The following is a 21,279-nucleotide window of genomic DNA, read 5'->3' as shown; positions in this document are numbered from 1 at the left end:
CAATTCCATCAAATTAGATTGGCCTGACCTCCCTCTAACAAAGCCCACGCTGACTATCCTGATCAAACCTTGCCTCTCCAAATGGAGATAGATTCTCTCACTCAGAATCTTCTCCAGTAGTTTTCCTGCCACTGACGTGAGACTCACTGGTCTGTAGTTCCCTGGCTTATCTCTGCAACCGTTCTTAAATACTGGGACCGCATTAGCTTTTCCGCCCCAAGGCCAGAGAGGAATTAAAAATTTACCCGCCCCTTACCACCTGTGGGATGGGCACTCACCTTGAGCAGCGGCATCACGCCAAGATGTATCGGAGGATGGGCAGCACGGTGGCGCAGTGGGTTAGCCCTGCTGCCTCACGGCACCGAGGTCCCAGGTTCGATCCCGGCTCTGAGTCACTGTCCGTGTGGAGTTTGCACATTCTCCCCGTGTCTGCGTGGGTTTCGCCCCCACAACCCAAAGATGTGCAGGGTAGGTGGATTGGCCATGCTAAATTGCCCCTTAATTGGAAAAAATGAATTGGGCACCCTAAATTTAAAAAAAAAAGATATATCGGAGGAGAACTGAAACGACCCCACTGCCAAAGGCAGCTCCGGGTGTCTCGGTCCCACAGCAGCCAATGCTGTGCAGGTTTTCCAAGTGTGTAATCACTATTGTAGCGTGGGTAACACAGCAGCCATTGTACTCGCAGTGCCAGCTCCCACAGGCAGTCCTACGATAAATGGCCCTGATAATTCAGCGATGGCGGTGGAAGATTAAAAACTGTGCCCAAGAGAGGAGAACAACAGATAATATATGTTATTTTCATAAATTTAGAGTATCCAATTATTTTTTCCAATTAAGGGGCAATTTAGCGTGGCCAATCCACCTACTCTGCACATCTTTGGGTTGTGGGGGTGAAACCCACGCAGACACGGGGAGATTGTGAAAACTCCACACGGACAGTGACCCAGGGCCTGGAGCGAACCTGGGACCTCGGTGCTGTGAGGCAACAGTGCTAACCACTGCGCCACTGTGTTGCCCAGATAATATATTTTTAATATCATTATGTGGGTGTCGCTGGCAGGGCCCAGCATTTATTACCCATCACTAATTGCGAAGGTGGTGGGTGAGCCGCCATCTTGAACCCGCTGCAGTCCCCGTGTGTAGGTGCACCCACCGTGCTGTTAGGGAGGGAGTTCCAGGATTCTGACCCGGTGACAGTGAAGGAACAGCCGATATATTTCCAAGTCGGGATGGTGTGTGTGTGGGGAGGGGGCGGGGGAACGTGCAGGCGGTTGGTGTTCCCTGTGTCGTCTGCTGCCCTCGTCCTTCTAGGGGGTAGAGGTGGTGGGTTTGGGCGGCGCTGTCGAAGGAGCCTTGGCGAGTGGCTGCCGTGCATCTTGTAGACGGTACACACGGCTGCCGCTGTGCGTCGGTGGGTGAGGGAGTGGATGTTGAAGGTGGGGGTTAGCATGTCGATCGAGCGGGGGAGGGGGGCTGCTTTGTCTTGGATGGCGTTGAGCTTCTCGAGTGTTGTTAGAGCCGCGCTCATCCAGGCGAGTGGGAGAGTCCATCACACTCCTGACTTGTGTCCTTGTAGATGGTGGACAGGCTTTGGGGGGATCAGGAGGTGAGTTACTCTCCGCAGGATTCCCAGCCTCTGACCTGCTCTGGTAGCCACAGTATTTATACGGCTGGATCCAGTTCAGTTTCTGATCAATGGTAACCCCCAGGATGTTGACTGTGGGGGAATTCAGCGATGGTAACGCCATTGAATGTCAAGGGGCGATGGTTAGATCCTCTCTTGTAGGAGATGGTCATTGCCTGGCACGTGTGTGGCGTGAATGTTACTGATCAGCCCGAGCCTGGATATTGTCCAGGTCCTTCTGTATATGAAGGAGTGTGCAGGGAAATATTTGTTCAGGATTTCTCCAGAGGTGATGGGAATCAATGCGCCAGAGGGATCTTGGTTGTGTTGCCAGGGCAACGGCCTGATTACGGAACCATAACACAGCAGAAGAGAAGAGCACTCTCCCCATGAGCAGGTAGGTGAGGGTGGTCACTGACAGAAAGACGTCCTTATTCTGAGAGTGACGCCACAGGACCAGCACAATGTAATAAATCAAGCTCAGCAGCAGCACCCGCGCCGTCTGCAAGAAGTGGTGGAGGCAGTAAAACCCTCCCGCAACACTGCTCGCGTGCTTCATCCCGGGGGGGCAAATCTGGCAGAGGGGAGAGAGAGCATGAGAGAGAGAGTGAGTCTGTGTGGGAAGGAGAGAGAGCGAGCGAGTCAGTCAGTGCGGGAGGGAGAGAGAGTGGAAGGGAGGGGGAGGGGAGAGCGAGCGGGAGAGAGAATCAGTCAGTGCGGGAGGGAGAGAGGAAGGGGGAGGGAGAGAGTGGAAGGGAGTGCGAGCAGGTGGGTGAGAGTGAGCTCAGGAGAGTGGGAGCGAGAGTGAGTGAGGGAGGGAGAGAATGGGAGGTGGAGGGCAAGGTAGAGAGCCAAACGTGGGGGCAAAGATGGGGAAAGAGAGTTAGAGACAGACTGAGAGGGACACAGCGAGCCATGGTGAAATTCCAGAGCTTAGAGCCCCCCAGGCACCTGAAAGCATAGCCACCACTGGTGGAGTGATTTGAATCGGGTTGCTCAAGACTTTGGAATTGGATGAATTCAAAGATCTCGGTTGGAGGAGGTTACAGAGATAGGGAGGGTTGTAGGGCTGGAGAAGGTTACAGAGATAGGGAGGGTAGTAGGGGCTGGAAGAGGTTACAGAGATAAGTAGGGGCTGGAGGAGGTTACAGAGATAGGGAGGGTTGTAGGGGCTTGAGGAGGTTACAGAGATAAGTAGGGGCTGGAGGAGGTTACAGAGATAGGGAGGGTTGTAGGGGCTGGAGGAGGTTACAGAGATAGGGAGGGTTGTAGGGGCTGGAAGAGGTTACAGAGTGAGGCACCCTCAATTACGACGCGAGAACGAGGTCGGTATTCAAAAAGCTTTAATCTACAGAGAACTGAACAGCGTCCGAGAGAAGTGCTCGCCACATGGAGTCTTATCCTATATACCGTTTCCTGGGTGCGTAGCCAGAGGCGGAGTCCCCCAGGGTTCCAAGCCTCTTAAAGGGGCAAGGTATTAAAAGTCAGGTACCGTTTACGGCAGTTATTAATACCGTTCATCACATTCGCCCCCTGTTTAAAATAAACACATAGTCCGTCGGGGGTGAAATGGAGTTATAAGTTCAGTCTTTGTGGTGGTCTGGTCGTCCGTGCTAACTTTCACTGCTCCGGTGGTGACGCCGTGGATGCGGTCGGTTCTGATGGTGGTATGTCCGGGAGCACTGTTGACTGAGCCTTTGCCCGCCTTGGAGGGGGGGGGGGTGTTTCAAGGGTGATTAGGGTGATCGGCGCCGGCTGTGGGGGGGGGGGGGCGCTGTCGGCGTGCGTGGCAGGGAGCGTCGGGGAAAACTTCGGGGTCGGTGGGAGAGCCAGCGGGTGCCAGGTCTCGCAGGGAGACGGTATCCTGCCTGCCGTCGGGGTGCTGGACGTAGGCGTATTGAGGGTTTGAGTGCAGCAGATGGACCCTCTCGAGTATTGGATCTGTTTTATGGCTCCTCACGTGTCTCCGCAGTAGGACTGGACCCGGAGTCGTCAGCCAGGGTGGAAGCGAGACCCCAGAGGTGGACTTCCTGGGGAAGACAAACAAACGATTGCGAGGGGTCTCGTTCGTGGCCGTACAGTGGAGCGACCTAATGGAGTGCAGGGCATCGGGTAGGACCGCCTGCCAGCGGGCGATTGGGAGACCCCTTGACCGGAGGGCTAGGAGAACAGCCTTCCAAACTCGCGTTCTCCCTCTCCACTTGCCCGTTTCCCCGTGGGTTATAGCTCGTTGTTCTGCTCGAGGCGATGCCCTTGCTGAGCAGGTACCGACGCAGCTCATCACTCATGAATGATGTAACCCGGTCGCTGTGGATATAAGCGGGATAACCAAACTGTGTGAAGATGCTGCGCAGTGTCTTGATCATGGAGGCCGAGGTCATATCAGGGCAGGGGACAGCAAAAGGGAAGCAGGAGAACTCATCGATGACGGTGAGGAAATAGATGTTGCGGTTGGTGGATGGGAGGGGCCCTTTGAAGTCCATACAGTCGCTCAAAGGGCCCAGAGGCCTTTATCAGGTGGGCCTTGTCTGGTCGATAGAATTACGGTTTGCATTCCACACAGATCTGGCAAGCCTTAGTCATGGCCTTGACCTCCCCTGTGGAGTAGGGTAGGTTGCGGGACTTGATGAGGTGGGCAAGCCGGGTGACCCCCCGGGTGGCAGAGGTCATTGTGGATGGCTCTCAGGCGGTCCAATTGCGCGTTGGCGCACGTGCCGCGGGACAGGGCATCTGGGGACTCGTTGAGCTTCCCCGGGCGATATTTAATATCGTACGTATAGGTGGAGAGTTCTATTCTCCGCCTCAGAATTTTGTCATTCTTTATTTTGCCCCGTTGTGCGTTATTGAACATAAAGGCGGCCAACTGTTGGTCGGTGATGAGGGTGAACCTCCTACCAGCTAGGTAGTGCCTCCAGTGTCGCACGGCCTCCGCTATGGCTTGTGCCTCCTTCTCGACTGCAGAGTGCCGGATTTCCGAGGTGTTGAGGATTCGAGAGAAGAACGCTACTGGCCTGCCTGCCTGGTTGAGGGTAGCAGTCAGGGCGACGTCTGATGCGTCGCTTTCTACTTGAAAGGGGATGGCTTCGTCCACCGCGTGCATGGCGGCCTTGACACGGCTGAAAGCTGACTGGGCCTCAGCCGTCAGGGGAAAAAACGGGGTCTTAATGAGTGGTCGGGCTTTGTCCGCATATCTGGGGACCCACTGGGCGTAATAGGAGAAAAGCCCCAAGCACTGTTTGAGTGCCTTGAGGCTACGGGGAAGGGGAAGCATGCGGTCGGGGTCCGGGCCTAGGACCCCGTTCTCCACGACGTAGCCGAGGATGGCGAGCCGGGTTGTGTGGAACACTCATTTCTCTTTGTTGTAGGTGAGGTTGAGGGCCCGGGCAGTCTGGAGGAACCTCCTCCGGTTTGCGTCGTGGTCCTGCTGATCATGGCCGCAGATGGTGACATTGTCCAAGTACAGGAAGGTGGCCCGTAAGCCGTACTGGTCCACCATATGATCCATCGCCCTCTGGAAAACGGAGACTCCATTTGTGACACCAAAAGGGACCCTGAGGAAGTGAAACAGCCGACCGGCTGCTTCGAAAGCCGTGTAGGGGCGGTCCTATGTGCGGATAGGGAGTTGATGATAGGCCAATTTAAGGTCGACCGTGGAGAATACCCGATACTGGGCGATTTGGGTCACCATTTCTGCTATGCGGGGAAGTGGATACGCATCGAGTTGCATAAAGAGGTTTATGGTCTGGCTATAATCCACGACCATTCGCTGCTTTTCCCCGGAGCGGACGACCAATACTTGAGCCCTCCAAGGGCTGTTGCTGGCCTCTATGACCCCCTCTTTTTGTAGCCGCTGAACCTCTGACTTGATCAAAGTCATGTCTTGGGTACTGTACCAGCGACTCTTGGTGGCAACGGGCTTACAGTCGGGAGTAAGGTTTGCGAAGAGGGAGGGTGGCGCAACTTTGAGTGTCGCCAGGCTGCCGACCATGAGTGGGGGCAAGGGTCCGCCGAACTTCAGTGTCAGGCTCCGGTGGCTGCACTGAAAATCCAGACCGAGCAGCAGGGGGGGCGCAGAGGCGAGGGAGGATGAAGAGTTTAAATTGGGTGTATTCAGCGCCTTGAATTGTGAGATCAGCGACACAATACCCTGTGATTTGTACCGAGTGGGACCCCAAAGCGAAGGCGATAGTTTGGGAGTCGGGGTGGGTGTGCAGGGAGCAGCGCCTTACCGTGTGTGGATGGATAAAGCTCTCCGTGCTCCCGGAGTCGAATAGGCAGGGAGTGTCGTGGCCGTTGACTTGGACCCGCATCATCGAGTTCGGCAGGTGCTTTGGCCGCGATTGATCGAGTGTGATCGCTCCTAGTTGAGGGCCGTCAGAGTCGAACTCACAAAATGGCCGCCCGGAGTCACAAGATGGTCGCCGCCGCCGGTCGAACGTGTCGGGTTTCGAAGATGGCCGCCGCCAAGATGGCCGCTCCCATGGCTCGCACGAGGTCGATGACGTGTCGATAGTGGGCGTGCCCGGCCGCAGCGCGGCCGCGTTGCGGGGTCTGTGAGACCGGGAGCTTGATTTCTGGGCCTGGTGAGGGTTTCATTTGCGGCCTTTGATCCCAGCCAGGCAGACTTTAGAGAAGTGCCCTTTCTTCCCGCAGTCGTTGCAGATCGCGGAGCGGGCTGAGCAACGCTGACATGGGTGCTGGCCTTGCCCACAGAAATAGCATGGGGAACCCCCGGAGTGAGCGGATCGCCGCGCGGCGCAGGCCTGTAGTGTGGCCGAGTCTGGAGGGGATCGAGAGGGGTTCGCAAGGTCCGCGGAGTACGTACGGAGGTTACGGTGGGCCATTTCGAGAGAAGAGGCGAGCATTACCGTACCCTGGAGATCCTTTGCCCCGTCTTCTAGGAGCCGCTGCCGGATGTACGAGGACCTGATACCGGACACAAGGGCGTCGCGAATATGCAAGTTCCTGTGGTCTTCTGCCGTCACTGCTTTGTGGTTGCAGTTCCTCGCGAGCGCAGTGAGTCTTTCCACGAACTCATCCAGCATTTCCCCGGAATGCTGGCTGCAGGTTGAGAGCAAATGTCTGCCGTGTACCTCGTTAGTAGGTTTTATGAAGCGTTTCTTCAGTATTTCGACCGCCGCATCATAGGTCGTAGTGTTCTCGATCACGGCGGAGAGTCGGTGGCCCACCCGGCCATGTGGTAAACGCAGCTTGCGAGTGCTGTCGACATCAGTCATTGAGGAGTCCAGATAGTCCTCGAAACACCGGAGCCAATATTTTAAAATTTCCAGGGCTTCTGGCGTCCAGGTTGAGTTTCTCCGGTTTTAGAGCGCTGTCCATCTTGATGTGTCTGTAGATTAAATTGAGGCACTCTCAATTACGACGCGAGAGTGAGGTCGGTAATCAAAAGGCTTTAATCTACAGAGAACTGAACAGCATCCGAGAGAAGTGTGCTCACCACATGGAGCCTTATCCTATATACCGTTTCCTGGGGGCGTAGCCAGAGGCGGAGTCCCCCGGGGTTCCAAGCCTCTTTTTTAAAATATAATTTTTATTGGAATTTTTTACAGAAAATATAAAACGTAACGACAAACAATGAAATACAACAAAATAACCCATAATAACTGTAACACCCCCAGACCGTATCGACGCAGGTATCCCATCCCCCACCCCCCCAACCCCAATGAACAACAGAAGAATTTAAAAATAAATTTAAATTAAATAAACAAACATAGTCATCGTCCGTCCCTTCCGCCCCACCCCGCCCCCCACACCTTTTTCCTCCCCCTTCCCCCCCACCCCCCCGGGTTGCTGCTGCCACTGTCCCCGTACCCTATCGTTGAGCCAGAAAGTCGAGAAAAGGTTGCCACCGCCTAAAGAACCCTTGTACCGACCCTCTCAGGGCGAATTTGATCTTCTCTAGCTTAATGAAACCCGCCATGTCATTGATCCAGGTCTCCACGCTTGGGGGCCTCGCATCCTTCCATTGTAGCAAAATCCTTAGCCGGGCTACTAGGGACGCAAAGGCCAGCACACTGGCCTCTTTCGCCTCCTGCACTCCCGGCTCCACCCCAACCCCAAAAATCGCGAGTCCCCATCCTGGCTTGACCCTGGATCCTATTACCCTCGACACCGTCCTCGCCACCCCCTTCCAGAACTCCTCCAGTGCCGGGCATGCCCAGAACATATGGGCATGGTTCGCTGGACTCCCCGAGCACCTGACACACCTGTCTTCACCCCAAAGAACCTACTCATCCTCGTCCCAGTCATGTGGGCCCGGTGCAGCACCTTGAATTGGATGAGGCTAAGCCGCGCACACGAGGAGGAAGAATTAACCCTCTCCAGGGCATCAGCCCATGTCCTGTCTTCGATCTGTTCCCCCAGTTCCCCCTCCCACTTAGCTTTCAGCTCCTCTACTGACGCCTCCTCCGCCTCCTGCATAACCTTGTAGATATCAGATCTCTTCCCCTCTCCGACCCAGACCCCCGAAAGCACCCTGTCGCTCACCCCCCTCGCGGGAAGCGAAGGGAATCCCTCCACCTGCCGCCTAGCAAATGCCTTTACCTGCATATACCTGAACATGTTCCCCGGGAGGAGCCCAAATTTCTCCTCCAACTCCCCCAGGCTCGCAAACCTCCCATCAATAAACAGGTCCCTCAGCTGTCTGATGCCCGCTCTACCATCCCCGAAATCCCCCATCCATGTTCCCCAGGACGAACCCATGGTTCCCCCCTAACGAAGCCTCCATCGAGCCCCCCATTCTCCCCTATGTCGCCTCCACTGCCCCCAAATCTTGAGGGTAGCCGCCACAATCGGACTCGTGGTATACCTCGTAGGAGGGAGTGGCCACGGCGCCGTTACCAGGGCCCCCAGACTTGTATCTCCACAGGACGCCCTCTCCATCCGTTTCCATGCTGCCCCCACCCCCTCCATTACCCACTTGCGCACCATCGACACATTGGCCGCCCAATAATACCCCGAGAGATTGGGTAACGCCAGCCCCCCCCCCCCCCCCCCCCATCTCTGCCCCGCTCCAAGAAGACCCTCTTCACCCTCGGGGTCCCATGCGCCCAAACAAAGCTCATGATGCTGCTAGTCACCCTTCTAAAAAAAGGCCCTAGGGATAAAGATGGGCAAACACTGAAAAAGGAACAAGAACCTCGGAAGAACTGTCATTTTGACGGACTGCACTCTACCACCAACGATAGCGGCACCATGTCCCACCTTTTAAATTCCTCCTCCATCTGTTCCACCAGCCTGGTAAAATTACGCTTATGGAGAGTCCCCCAACTCCTGGCCACCTGCACCCCCAGGTATCTGAAACTCTTCACTGCCCTCTTAAATGGGAGTCTCCCAATTCCCTCCTCCTGATCACCCGGGTGTACTACAAATACCTCACTCTTGCCTAAATTTAACTTATAGCCCGAGAAGCCCCCAAATTCCGCTAACAGCTCCATCACCCCCGGCATTCCCCCTTCTGTATCCGCCACATACAACAGCAGGTCGTCCGCATACAGCGATACACGATGTTCCTCCCCACCCCGCACCAGACCCCTCCATCTCCCTGACTCCCTCAACGCCATAGCCAGAGGTTCAATCGCCAGTGCAAAGAGCAAGGGGGACAGGGGGCACCCCTGCCTGGTCCCGCGGTAGAGCCTAAAGTACTACGATCTCCTTCCATTGGTAACTACACTTGCCATCGGAGCCGCGTAGAGCAGCCTCACCCATTTGATGAATCCCTCCCCGAATCCGAACCGCTCCAGCACCTCCCACAGGTACCCCCACTCAACTCTATCAAACGCTTTCTCCGCATCCAGCGCCACCACTATCTCAGCCTCCCCCTCCACTGCCGGCATCATAATAACATTTAGCAGTCACCGCACATTCGTGTTGAGCTGCCGTCCCTTGACAAATCCTGTCTGATCCTCGTGTATTACCCCTGGCACACAGTCCTCTATCCTGGTGGCCAGAATCTTCACCAGCAACTTAGCGTCAACATTGAGGAGCGAGGTAGGCCTGTATGATCCACACTACAAGGGGTCCTTATCCCACTTTAGGATCAGAGAGATCAGTGCCCGCGACATCGTCGGGGGCAAAGCCCCCCCCTCCCATGCCTCATTGAAGGCTCGCACCAACAGGGGGCCCACCAGATCCGCATACTTTTTATAAAATTCCACCGGGAACCCGTCCGGCCCCGGCGCCTTACCTGACTGCATTTGTCCAATCCCCCTGACTAGCTCCTCCAACTCTATCGGCGCCCCCAGCCCCTCTCCCAGCTCCTCTTGAACCCTTGGGAACCGTAGCCTGTTCATGAAGCTCTCCATCCCCCCTCTCCCCCTCGGAGGTTCTGACCGGTACAGTTCCTCGTAGAAGTCCCTAAAGACCCCATTTACTTCTGTCCCCTTCTGCACTACATTCCCACCCCTATCCGTCACTCCACCAATTTTCCTAGCCGCATCTCGCCTGCGGAGCTGATGCGCCAACATCCTGCTCGCCTCCTCCCCATACTCATATACCGTGCCCTGCGACCTCCTCCACTGTATCTCCGCCTTTCTGGTGGTCAACAAGTCAAATTTGGCCTGCAAACTACGCCGTTCCCCCAGCAACCCCTCCTCCGGTGCCTCTGCGTATCTCCTGTCCACATCCAGGAGCTCCCCCACCAGTCTCTCCCTCTCCTTCCTCTCCCTCCTTTCCCTGTGGGCCCGGATAGAGATCAGCTCCCCCCGGATCACTGCTTTCAGAGCCTCCCAGACCATCCCCACCCGGACCTCCCCCATGTCATTGGTATCAAGATACCCCTCAATACTTCCCCGGACCCTCCTACACACCTCCTCATCAGCCAGCATCCCCACATCCAGGCGCCAGAGCGGGCGCTGGTCCCGCGCCTCCCCCATCTCCAGATCAACCCAGTGCGGAGCATGGTCTGAAATTGCTATGGCCGAATACTCTGCATCCTGTACCTTCGGGATCAATCCCCTGCTCAGGATGAAAAAATCTATTCGGGAATAGACCCTATGGACGTGAGAGAAAAGGGAATACTCCCGCGCTCTCGGTCTCCCAAACCTCCAGGGATCCACCCCTCCCATCTGGTCCATAAACCCCCTCAGCACCTTGGCCGCCGCCGGTCTCCTACCCGTCCTTGAACTGGACCGGTCCAGTGGGGGATCCAGCACTGTGTTAAAGTCTCCCCCCATGATCAAGCCCCCTGCCTCCAGGTCCAGAATGCGGCCCAACAAGCGCCTCATGAAGCCAGCATCATCCCAATTCGGGGCATATACATTAACCAGCACCACCTTCTCTCCCTGCAGCCTACCCTTCACCATAACATATCTGCCCTCCTTGTGGGTTCCAAGCCTCTTAAAGGGGCAAGGTATTAAAGGTCAGGTACAGTTTATGGCAGTTATTAATACCGTTCATCACACAGAGATAGGGGAGGGTTCTAGGGGCTGGAGGAGGTTACCGAGATAGTGTTGCCAAGTGTGCTTTTACTTAATTGCTCTGTTTTAATAACCTTTGCTCTCGAGTCGACAGGTATCTTTCTGATACCACCACGAGGTTCAAAGCCAAGTGCTGATCAATAACTCAATACACAGGGCAGCACGGTGGCACAGTGGTTAGCATTGCTGACTACGGCGCTGAGGTCCCAGGTTCGATCCCGGCTCTGGGTCACTGTCCGTTTGGAGCTTGCACATTCTCCCCGTGTCTGTGTGGGTTTCACCCCCTCAACCCAAAGATGTGCAGGGTAGGTGGATTGGCCACGCTAAATTGCCCCCTATTTGGAAAAAATAATTGGCTACTCTAAATTTAAAAAAAATAACTCAATACACCAGTTAGTAAGTTTCAAATCAAAACACATTTATTGTACACACAGTCAATCACTATTCATGCATAAAACTCTACTAAACTATCACTAACACTAAAGGCCTATACTTAGCTTTCAAATGGCCCACCAGGTCAGAGGAACAATGGCCTTTGTCCAGTTCTGAGTCTGCAGGCTTCAAGCTGGTATGGACAAGTAGCTAGGAGCGCCTATCTCGTAGCGTGCGTTGACTGGAGACTTACTTGGTTGGTGTAGCTGCTGGGCAGGTGTCTCCTTGTGGAGAGTCATAGAACATAGAACAGTACAGCACAGAACAGGCCCTTCGGCCCTCGATGTTGTGCCGAGCAATGATCACCCTACTCAAACCCACGTATCCACCCTATACACGTAACCCAGCAACCCCCCCCCCCCCCTTAACCTTACATTTTAGGACACTACGGGCAATTTAGCATGGCCAATCCACCTAACCCGCACATCTTTGGACTGTGGGAGGAAACCGGAGCACCCGGAGGAAACCCACGCACACACGGGGAGGATGTGCAGACTCCGCACAGACAGTGACCCAGCCGGGAATCGAACCTGGGACCCTGGAGCTGTGAAGCATTTATGCTAACCACCATGCTACCGTGCTGCCCCTAAAGTCACGGTCAAGAGTTCTTTGAAAGCTGCCAAGAGCTGTTAGGCAGGTTTCTCCTCACTGAGAGCCAAGGCCAAGAGAGCGAACTGAACTTGGGGACTCTACTTTAGAGTCCCCAGGGGTTTCGCGCCCTTTTGGGCGGATTCCGGACTTGATCCCAATTAATTGGACCATGTCCCAATCGTTTTTTTTTTTTTTTAATTTTTTTTTTAAATTTAGATTAGCCAATTATTTTTTCCAATTAAGGGGCAATTTAGCGTGGCCAATCCACCTACTCTGCACATTTTTGGGTTGTGGGGGCGAAACCCACGCAGACACGGGGAGAATGTGCAAACTCCACACGGACAGTGACCCAGAGCCGGGATCGAACCTGGGACCTCAGCGCCGTGAGGCGGTTGTGCTAACCACTAGGCCACCGTGCTGGTCCCAATCGTTTTTATCGATTTCTCCAATACTGGAGCTGTTCCCTGATCGTTGGACGGGCCCTATCCATTTGCCTGCCTTTGTCCTGGCTCCCGCTGGCGCCGGGGAGTCTGGTTTGGTCCCAATTGCTTCAGTGTTTCTGATTGTTTCTGGGGATTGCTCATTAGTATGTAGATGGCTATTGGTTTCGGTTCTGTCTGGGTTCTGCAAATCTTAATACACAGGAAACCTTGCACCTGCTTGTTTGTCCTGTGGCTGGCCGATTTTCCCTGTACTCTTTGCGGGCATCCATTTTGGAATCGGGACGTGGCCACCCCAGGTGAGGGTTGGGAGGGTTGTAGGTGCTGGAGGAGGTTACAGAGATAGGGAGGGTTGTAGGGACTGGAGGAGGTTACAGAGATAGGGAGGGTTGTAGGGGCTGGAGGAGGTTACAGAGATAGGGAGGGTTGTAGGGACTGGAGGAGGTTACAGAGATAGGGAAGGTTGTAGGGACTGGAGGAGGTTACATATATAGGGAGAGTTGCAGGGGCTGGAGGAAGTTACAGAGATAGGAAGGGTTCTAGGGGCTGGAGGAGGTTACAGAGATAGGGAGGGTTCTAGGGGCTGGAGGAGGTTACAGAGATAGGGAGGGTTCTAGGGGCTGGAGGAGGTTACAGACAGGGAGGGTTGTAGAGGCTGCAGGAGGTTACAGAGACAGGGAGGGTTGTAGAGGCTGGAGGAGATTACAGATATAGGGAGAGTTGCAGGGGCTGGAGGAGGTACAGAGATAGGGAGGGGTGTAGGGGCTGGAGGAGGTTACAGAGATAGGGAGGGTTGTAGGGACTGGAGGAAGTTACAGAGATCGGGAGGGTTGTAGGGGCTGGAGGAGGTTACAGAGATAGGGAAGGTTGTAGGGACTGGAGGAGGTTACAGAGATAGGGAGGGTTGTAGAAACTGGGGGAGGTTACAGAGATAGGGAGGGTTGTAGGGGGCTGGAGGAGGTTACAGGTATAGGGAGGCTTGTAAAGGCTGGAGGAGGCTACAGGTTTAGGGAAGGTTGTAGGGACTGGAGGAGGTTACAGAGATAGGGAGGGTTGTAAGGACTGGAGGAAGTTACAGAGATATGGAGGGTTGTAGGGGCTGGAGGAGGTTACAGAGATAGGGAGGGTTGTAGGGGCTGGAGGAGGTTACAGAGATAGAGAGGGTTGTGAGGACTGGATGAGATTGGCAGGGATTGGCAAGGGGCACGAGGAGAGATATGAAAGCAAGGATAAGGATTTGAAATGGAGGTGCTGCCAGATCGGGAGGCCGTGTGGCTCAACAAGCACAGAGGGTGAAGGCTGAACGGGGACTCCGTGCAAGTTGTGGGGGGCAGCAGAACTTGGGATGCGTTGACATTTTTGGAGGGGAGCAGTCGGGAAAGTGATGGAATAGCCGAGTCTGGGGGTTACGAAGTCAGAGTCTGGGGAGTAGACCACGGCCCCTCGAACCTGCGTGACTCCGAGATCGCAAAGGAACTGGCTGAACCTCACACAGTTACCAGGGAGAGGGCTGCAGTCTGTCGCCAGGGGAACAGGAACCAAAAACAGCAGCTTCTGTCGTCCCAGTATTTACTTGGCAGCGATTTTTGGTTCATCCCATACTGGATGTCAGATTAACAGTCTGGTTGTTTACAGAGTGGGGAGTGGAGAGGCAGCGAGGGGTGGGGGGTGACGTAGAGATGGCTGCCGTATTGTACGTGTGAAAACGAACGCTGCTATCTCGGTTCAAGGAGCTGGGAAGTAGGAAGGGGGTCCAGGATCGACCCTGGGGGCAGGGAACAGCAGAGCTCATAGTGTGAGAGGAGGAAGGGATTGGCTGGAGGCTCTCGCCCTGTGATTAGACAACAAAGGAACCGGCCATTCAGCCCTCCAAGCCTGTGCCGACCATGCTGCCCGTCTAAACTAAAATCTTCTACACTTCCGGTGTCCGTATCCCTCTATTCCCATCCTATTCATGTATTTGTCAAGATGCCCCTTAAACGTCACTATCGTCCCGGCTTCTACCACCTCCTCCGGCAGCGAGTTCCAGGCACCCACTACCCTCTGTGTAAAAAAACTTACCTCGTACATCTACTCTATACCTTGCCCCTCGCACCTTAAACCTATGCCCCCTAGTAATTGACCCCTCTACCCCGGGAAAACGACTCTGACTATCCACTCTGTCTATGCCCCTCATAATTTTGTAGACCTCTATCAGGTCGCCCCTCAACCTCCGTCGTTCCAGTGAGAACAAACCGAGTTTATTCAACCGCTCCCCATAGCTAATGCCCTCCATACCAGGCAGCATCCTGGTAAACCTCTTCTGCACCCTCTCTAAAGCCTCCACATCCTTCTGGTAGTGTGGCGACCAGAATTGACCACTGTACTCCAAGTGTGGCCTAACTAAGGTTCTATACAGCTGCAACATGGCTTGTCAATTTTTATACTCTCTGCCCCAGCCAATGAAGGCAAGCATGCCGTATGCCTTCTTGACTATCTTCTCCACCTGTGTTGCCACTTTCAGTGACCTGTGGGCCTGTACACCTAGATCTCTCTGACTGTCAATACTCTTGAGGGTTCCATCATTCACTGTAAATTCCCTACCTGCATTAGACCTTCCAAAATGCATTACCTCACATTTGTCTGGATTAAACTTCATCTGCCATCTCTCCGCCCAAGTCTCCAAACGATCTAAATCCTGCTGTATCCTCTGACAGTCCTCATCGCTATCCATAATTCCACCAACCTTTATGTCGTCCGCAAACTTACTAATCAGACATTACATTTTCCTCCAAATCATTTATATATATATTACGAACAGCAAAGGTCCCAGTGAAACATGACAATGGAAACCAGCGCGCACAGTCCCCTCAGCTGGAACGTCAGTGAGGAGGCGTTGGAGGAAGATGATGAACTGTGGCAAAGTTTTGAGAAAGACAGGTGCACACGATTTAGGAAGTAGGCCACTCGGCCCCTTGAGCCTGTTCAGCCATTCTTTTTTTTTAAATATTAATTTAGAGTACCCAACTCATTTTTTCCAATTAAGGGGCAATTTAGTGTGGCCAATCCACCTACCCCGCACATCTTTGGGTTGTGGGGGTGAAACCCACGCAAACACGGGGAGAATGTGCAAACTCCACACGGACAGTGACCCAGAGCCGGGATTCGAACCTGGGACCTCAGCGCCGTGAGGCAGCAGGGCTAACTCACTGCGCCACCGTGCTGCCCTTGCTCAGCTATTCTTGGCTAACCTGAGCGTAACCTCAACCCCACATTCCTGCCTGACTCACCTACCCCCCGACAACCTTTCACCCCACCCCCTCCCTCGTTAATCAAGAATCTATCCATCTCTACCTTAAAAGCATTTGCAGATTCTGCTTCCCTTGCCTGCTGAGGAAGACAGTACCAGAGATTCCCGACCCTCTGAGAGAAAGCACCTCCATCTGAAATGGGCGACTTCTTATTTTTAAATAGTGACATCGATAAATAGTGACAGGAAGAGGCCATTCCTCCATTCGACCTGCTCCGCCATTCGTTGCGATTTTTTCTTTCTATAAATTTAGAGTACCCAATTCACTTTTTAAAAAAATATTTTTATTCTCCTTTTTCACATTTGCTCCCGAATTTACACCCACCAACAACAAACAATAATCAGCAACAGATATGTCAATCCCCATAACAATAACAACAATCCCATCCTCCCACCAACCCCCAAACATCAGCCCGCATGTTTACATAAACAAATGACAAAAAAGGAATCAGGGATTACCCATAGTCATCCTTAATATACACAGCCCCCCCTCCCCCCCCCCCCATCCCTCCCCAACTAATGTTCGATGTTATCCAGTTCTTGAAAGTGCATAATAAATAGTGCCCAGGGGCAGCACGGTGGCCTAGTGGTTAGCACAACCGCCTCACGGCGCTGAGGTCCCAGGTTCGATCCCGGCTCTGGGTCACTGTCCGTGTGGAGTTTTCACATTCTCCCCGTGTCTGCGTGGGTTTCGCCCCCACAACCCAAAAATGTGCAGAGTAGGTGGATTGGCCACGCTAAATTGCCCCTTAATTGGAAAAAATAATTGGGTAATCTAAATTTTTTAAAATAAAGAAATAAATAAATAGTGCCCATGACTTGTAGAACCCCTCTGAGCTTCCCCTCAGTTCGAACTTAACCTTCTCAAGGGTCAAGTATTCCAACAGGTCCCCCCGCCAGGCCAGGGCACAGGGTGGAGAGGTTGCTCTCCATCCCAGCAGGATCCACCTTCGGGCGATCAACGAGGCGAAGGCTATGATATCTGCCTTCGCACCCGTTTCCAACCCCGGCTGGTCCGACACCCCGAATATGGCCTCCAGGGGACCCGGGTCCAGTTTCACACGCACCACCTTGGAAATTACCCTAAACACCTCCTTCCAATACTCCCCTAGCTTTGGACAGGACCAAAACTACCCAATTCACTTTTTTCCAATTAAGGGGCAATTTAGCGTGGCCAATCCACCTGTCGTGCACATCTTTTGGGTTGTGGGGGTGAAACCCACGCAGACACCGGGAGAATGTGCAAAATCCACACGGACAGTGACCCAGAGCCGGGATCGAACCTGGGACCTTGCTGCCCTTATTCATTACGATCATGGCTGATCATCCAACTCAATGGCCTAATACTACCTCCCCCCATATCCTTTGATCTCCTCCTCCCCACGTGCTATAGCTGCCCCTTGAAAACATACAATATTTTGGCCTAAACTACTTCCTGTGGTAACGAATTCTACAGGTTGGTCACTCTCCGGGTGAAGAAATTTCTCATTATTTCTGTCCTAAATAGTCGACCCCGTATCCTCGGACTGTGACCCCTAGTTCTGGACACACCCACCATCGGGAACATCCTGCCTGCATTTACCATGTCTGGTCCTGTTAGAATTTTATAGGTTTCAAGGGCAGCACGTTAGGTTAGCCCTGCTGCCTCACGGCGCCGAGGTCCCAGGTTCAATCTCGGCTCTGGGCCACTGTCCGTGTGGAGTTTGCACATTCTCCCCATGTCTGCGTGGGTTTCACCCCCACAACCCAAAGATGTGCAGAGTAGTTGGATTCAACGCGGAACAGGCTGGCTCTGTTGTAAGTAGATTAAAACCACTGTTCATATCTTGAAGCACGTGTCTAGTGAATTGATGGTTCCATCACAGTGCTCCCTCAGTACTGACCCTCCCACAGTGCGACGCTCCCTCAGTACTGACCCACAGTGCGACGCTCCCTCAGTACTGACCCACAGTGCAGCGCTCCCTCAACACTGACCCTCCCACAGTGCGACGCTCCCTCAGAACTGACCCACAGTGCGACGCTCCCTCAGTACTGACCCTCCGACAGTGCGGCGCTCCCTCAGTACTGACCCACAGTGCGACGCTCCCTCAGTACTGACCCTCCCACAGTGCGGTGCTCCCTCAACACTGACCCTCCGACAGTGCGGAACTCCCTCAACACTGACCCTCCAACAGGGCTGGGCTCCCTCGGCACTGACCCTCTGACAGTGCGGCGCTCCCTCAGTACTGACCCTCCCACAGTGCGGCACTCCCTCAGTACTGACCCTCTGACAGTGCGGCACTCCCTCAGTACTGACCCTCCGACAGTGCAGCGCTCCCTCAGTAATGACCCTCTGACAGTGCGGCACTTCCTCAGTAATGACCCTCCATCAGTCCACAGTTGCTCCCTCAGCACTGACCCTCCAACAGTGCAGCGCTCCCTCAGTACTGACCCTCTGGCAATACGAATCTCCCTCAGCACTGACCCTCCGGCAGTACGGCGCTCCCTCAGCGCTGACCCTCCGACAGTGCGGCACTCCCTCAGCACTGACCCTCCGATAGTGCGGCACTTCGTCAGCACTGATCCTCCCACAGTGCGGCGCTCCCTCAGCACTGACCCTCCGACAGTGCGGCGCTCCCTCAGTACTGACCCTCCGACAGTGCGGCGCTCCCTCAGTACTGACCCTCCGACAGTGTGGCACTCCCTCAGCACTGACCCTCCAACAGTGCAGTGTCACCTCAGTACTGACCCTCCGACAGTGCGGCGCTCCCTCAGCACTGACCCTCCGACAGTGTGGCGCTCCCTCAGCACTGACCCTCCGACAGTGCGGCGCTTCCTCAGCACTACCCTCCGACAGTGCGGCGCTCCCTCAGTACTGACCCTCCCACAGTGCGGCGCTCCCTCAGCACTGACCCTCCGACAATGCGGCACTCCCTCAGTACTGACCCTCCCACCGTGCGGCGCTCCCTCAGCACTGACCCTCTGACAGTGCAGCACTCCCTCAGTACTGACCCTCTGACAGTGCGGCACTCCCTCAGCACTAACTCTGACAGTGCGGCGCTCCCACAGTACTGACCCTCCGACAGTGCGGCATTCCCTCAGCACTAACTCTGACAATGTAGCGCCACCTCGATAGTGACCCTCAGACAGTGTGCCGTTCCCCGGGGCAATTAAAGATGGGCAATAAATGCTGGCCCAGCCAACGAGCCCCGCATCCAATGAATCGTTTTCAATCTCCTGAGAAGGAATTTAAACATTTCGATGGTATGAAGAGCAGGAGATAAGATTTGGAATGGATGAAGTCTATAAAATCGAGGGCACTGGATTCAGAGTCTCACAACCTGCCTGTTGACTCGAAAACTGGGTCGCCCTGCTTCAGTCAACTCGACACCTCACACATAAATCAGATGTGGGGGGGGGGGGGGGGGGCAACAGGCAGGAGAGGCGCCGTTTGCAGGAGAGACGTGGGTAATGAGAGTCAGAATTGATCGCTTTCCTCCGCTCTGCCTGTGAGCAAGCTGCTTAATCAGTCCCTCGGGCACGGCGCGAAGGACTCACGCTGCGATACAGTAGGTGCTGCGTCTTTGCCATGCAGCACACACACCAGCCCTGCTGACAGTCACGAGAGTGTGAGGATTAATCATCCCCGGCAAGCTGCCAAACCAGCGGCAAACTGCGAGCAGCCCGGTGACGGACCGGGGACACTGCAATCTGCAGGCTCTGGGGGTCAGGACAGGTTCAGATACATCAGCTCAACATCTGTGGGAAGGCTCTGCGGGGGTTATCAACTGCAATCTCCGGGAATTTCAATCAACCACCAGCCCTCACTGGATTTTCGAGTGTTTGCCACCTCCTCTGCAGACTCAAGCCCCACATTCTGAAATGCAGCCTATCCCCCTTTTTTCCCCCCTGGTCACGCTTGGGACCCGGAACATGTCAACACGACACTTTCCCAGTGCCAATACTGAGTGGGTGCCCACAACGTCGCAGGGTCAGTGCTGAGGGAGCACCGCACTGTTACAGCTGTAATATTACTCAATGGAGTGGCCTCCAGAAATCTAGTCGATGATGTGTTGGGCAGGCTTGATGCAGTGTCGCGAGAGACAGACCTCTAACACTTGATAAGCTGCAACACCATTTTAATTAACGTCTTAATTACCACACATGTTTAACTGTGGGTTGACACTATGCAGACTTGACTGGAGACCTGATACTAGCCTGACCAGACTTACTAGGTACCACATGTTGTTTGCACTGGCTATGCTCACGAACTCTGACTGTCTCAGAGGCTGGGTCCCGAGAGAGCGGGAAACCTGGTGCCCTCTGGCTTTATAGTGGCCGTGTCCTGTCTAGTGATTGGCTGCTGTGTTCTGTGTGCTCACTGGTCATCCTGTGTGTCAATCACTGCCTGTCTGCACTCCATTATATACATAGATGTTTATTATGACAGTAGACACATTTTGATTGGATTGGATTTGTTTATTGTCACGTGCACTCAGCTACAGTGAAAAGTATTTTTCTGCGAGCAGCTCAACAGATCATTTAGTACATGAAAATAAAATAAAACGGAAATACATAATAGGGCAACACAAGGTACACAATGTAACTACATAAGCACCGGTATCGGGTGAAGCATACATGGGTGTAGTGTTAATCAGGTCAGTCCATAAGAGGGTTGTTTAGGAGTCTGGTAACAGTGGGGAAGAAGCTGTTTTTGAATCTGTTCGTGCATGTTCTCAGACTTCTGTATCTCCTGCCCGATGGAAGAGGTTAGAAGAGTGAGTAAGCCGGGTGGGAGGGGTCTTTGATTATGCTGCCTGCTTTCCCATGATGATCAACAATTGCGGAGCGACATGGTGGCGCAGTGGTTAGCACTGCTACCTCACGGTGCTGAGGATTCAGGATCGATCCCGGCCCCTGGTCACCGTCCGTGTGCAGTTTGCACATTCTATCCATGTCTGCGTGGGTCTCACCCCCACAGCCCAAAGAGGTAGGATAGGGGATTGGCCATGCTAAATTGCCCCTTAACTGGGAAAAAAAATTGGGGACCCTTGTTGCTCGTTATGCTCTCCTTAATTTGCTCTGTTTTAATTACGTTTGCTCAAGAGTTGCTAGGTATCTTTTCGATACCGCCACAAGGTTCAGAACCGAATACTGATCAAAGACTTGAAACACCAGTTAGTAAGTTTGAAATCAATGCACATTTATTTACACACACAGGCAATTATACTCATGCACAAACTCTACTCACTAAACTACAACTACTACTAAAAGCCTATACTTAGCTTCGGGCGCCCACTCAGTCAGAGGAACAATGGCCGTTGTCCGGTTTTGAGGCTGCTGGCTTCGAACTGGGACAGAATAGTAGCTAGGAGCACCTATCTCGTAGCGTGCGTTGACTTTAGATTTACTTGGCTGGTGCTTGGCGGATCTCTCGTCGCTGAGAGCCAAGGTGAAGGTGAAGAAGAAGAAGAGCAATCTGTC

The sequence above is a fragment of the Scyliorhinus canicula genome, chromosome 21 (assembly GCF_902713615.1).
Source record: "Scyliorhinus canicula chromosome 21, sScyCan1.1, whole genome shotgun sequence".
Lineage (NCBI taxonomy): Eukaryota > Metazoa > Chordata > Chondrichthyes > Carcharhiniformes > Scyliorhinidae > Scyliorhinus > Scyliorhinus canicula.
Note: the sequence above shows the minus strand (reverse complement) of the source record.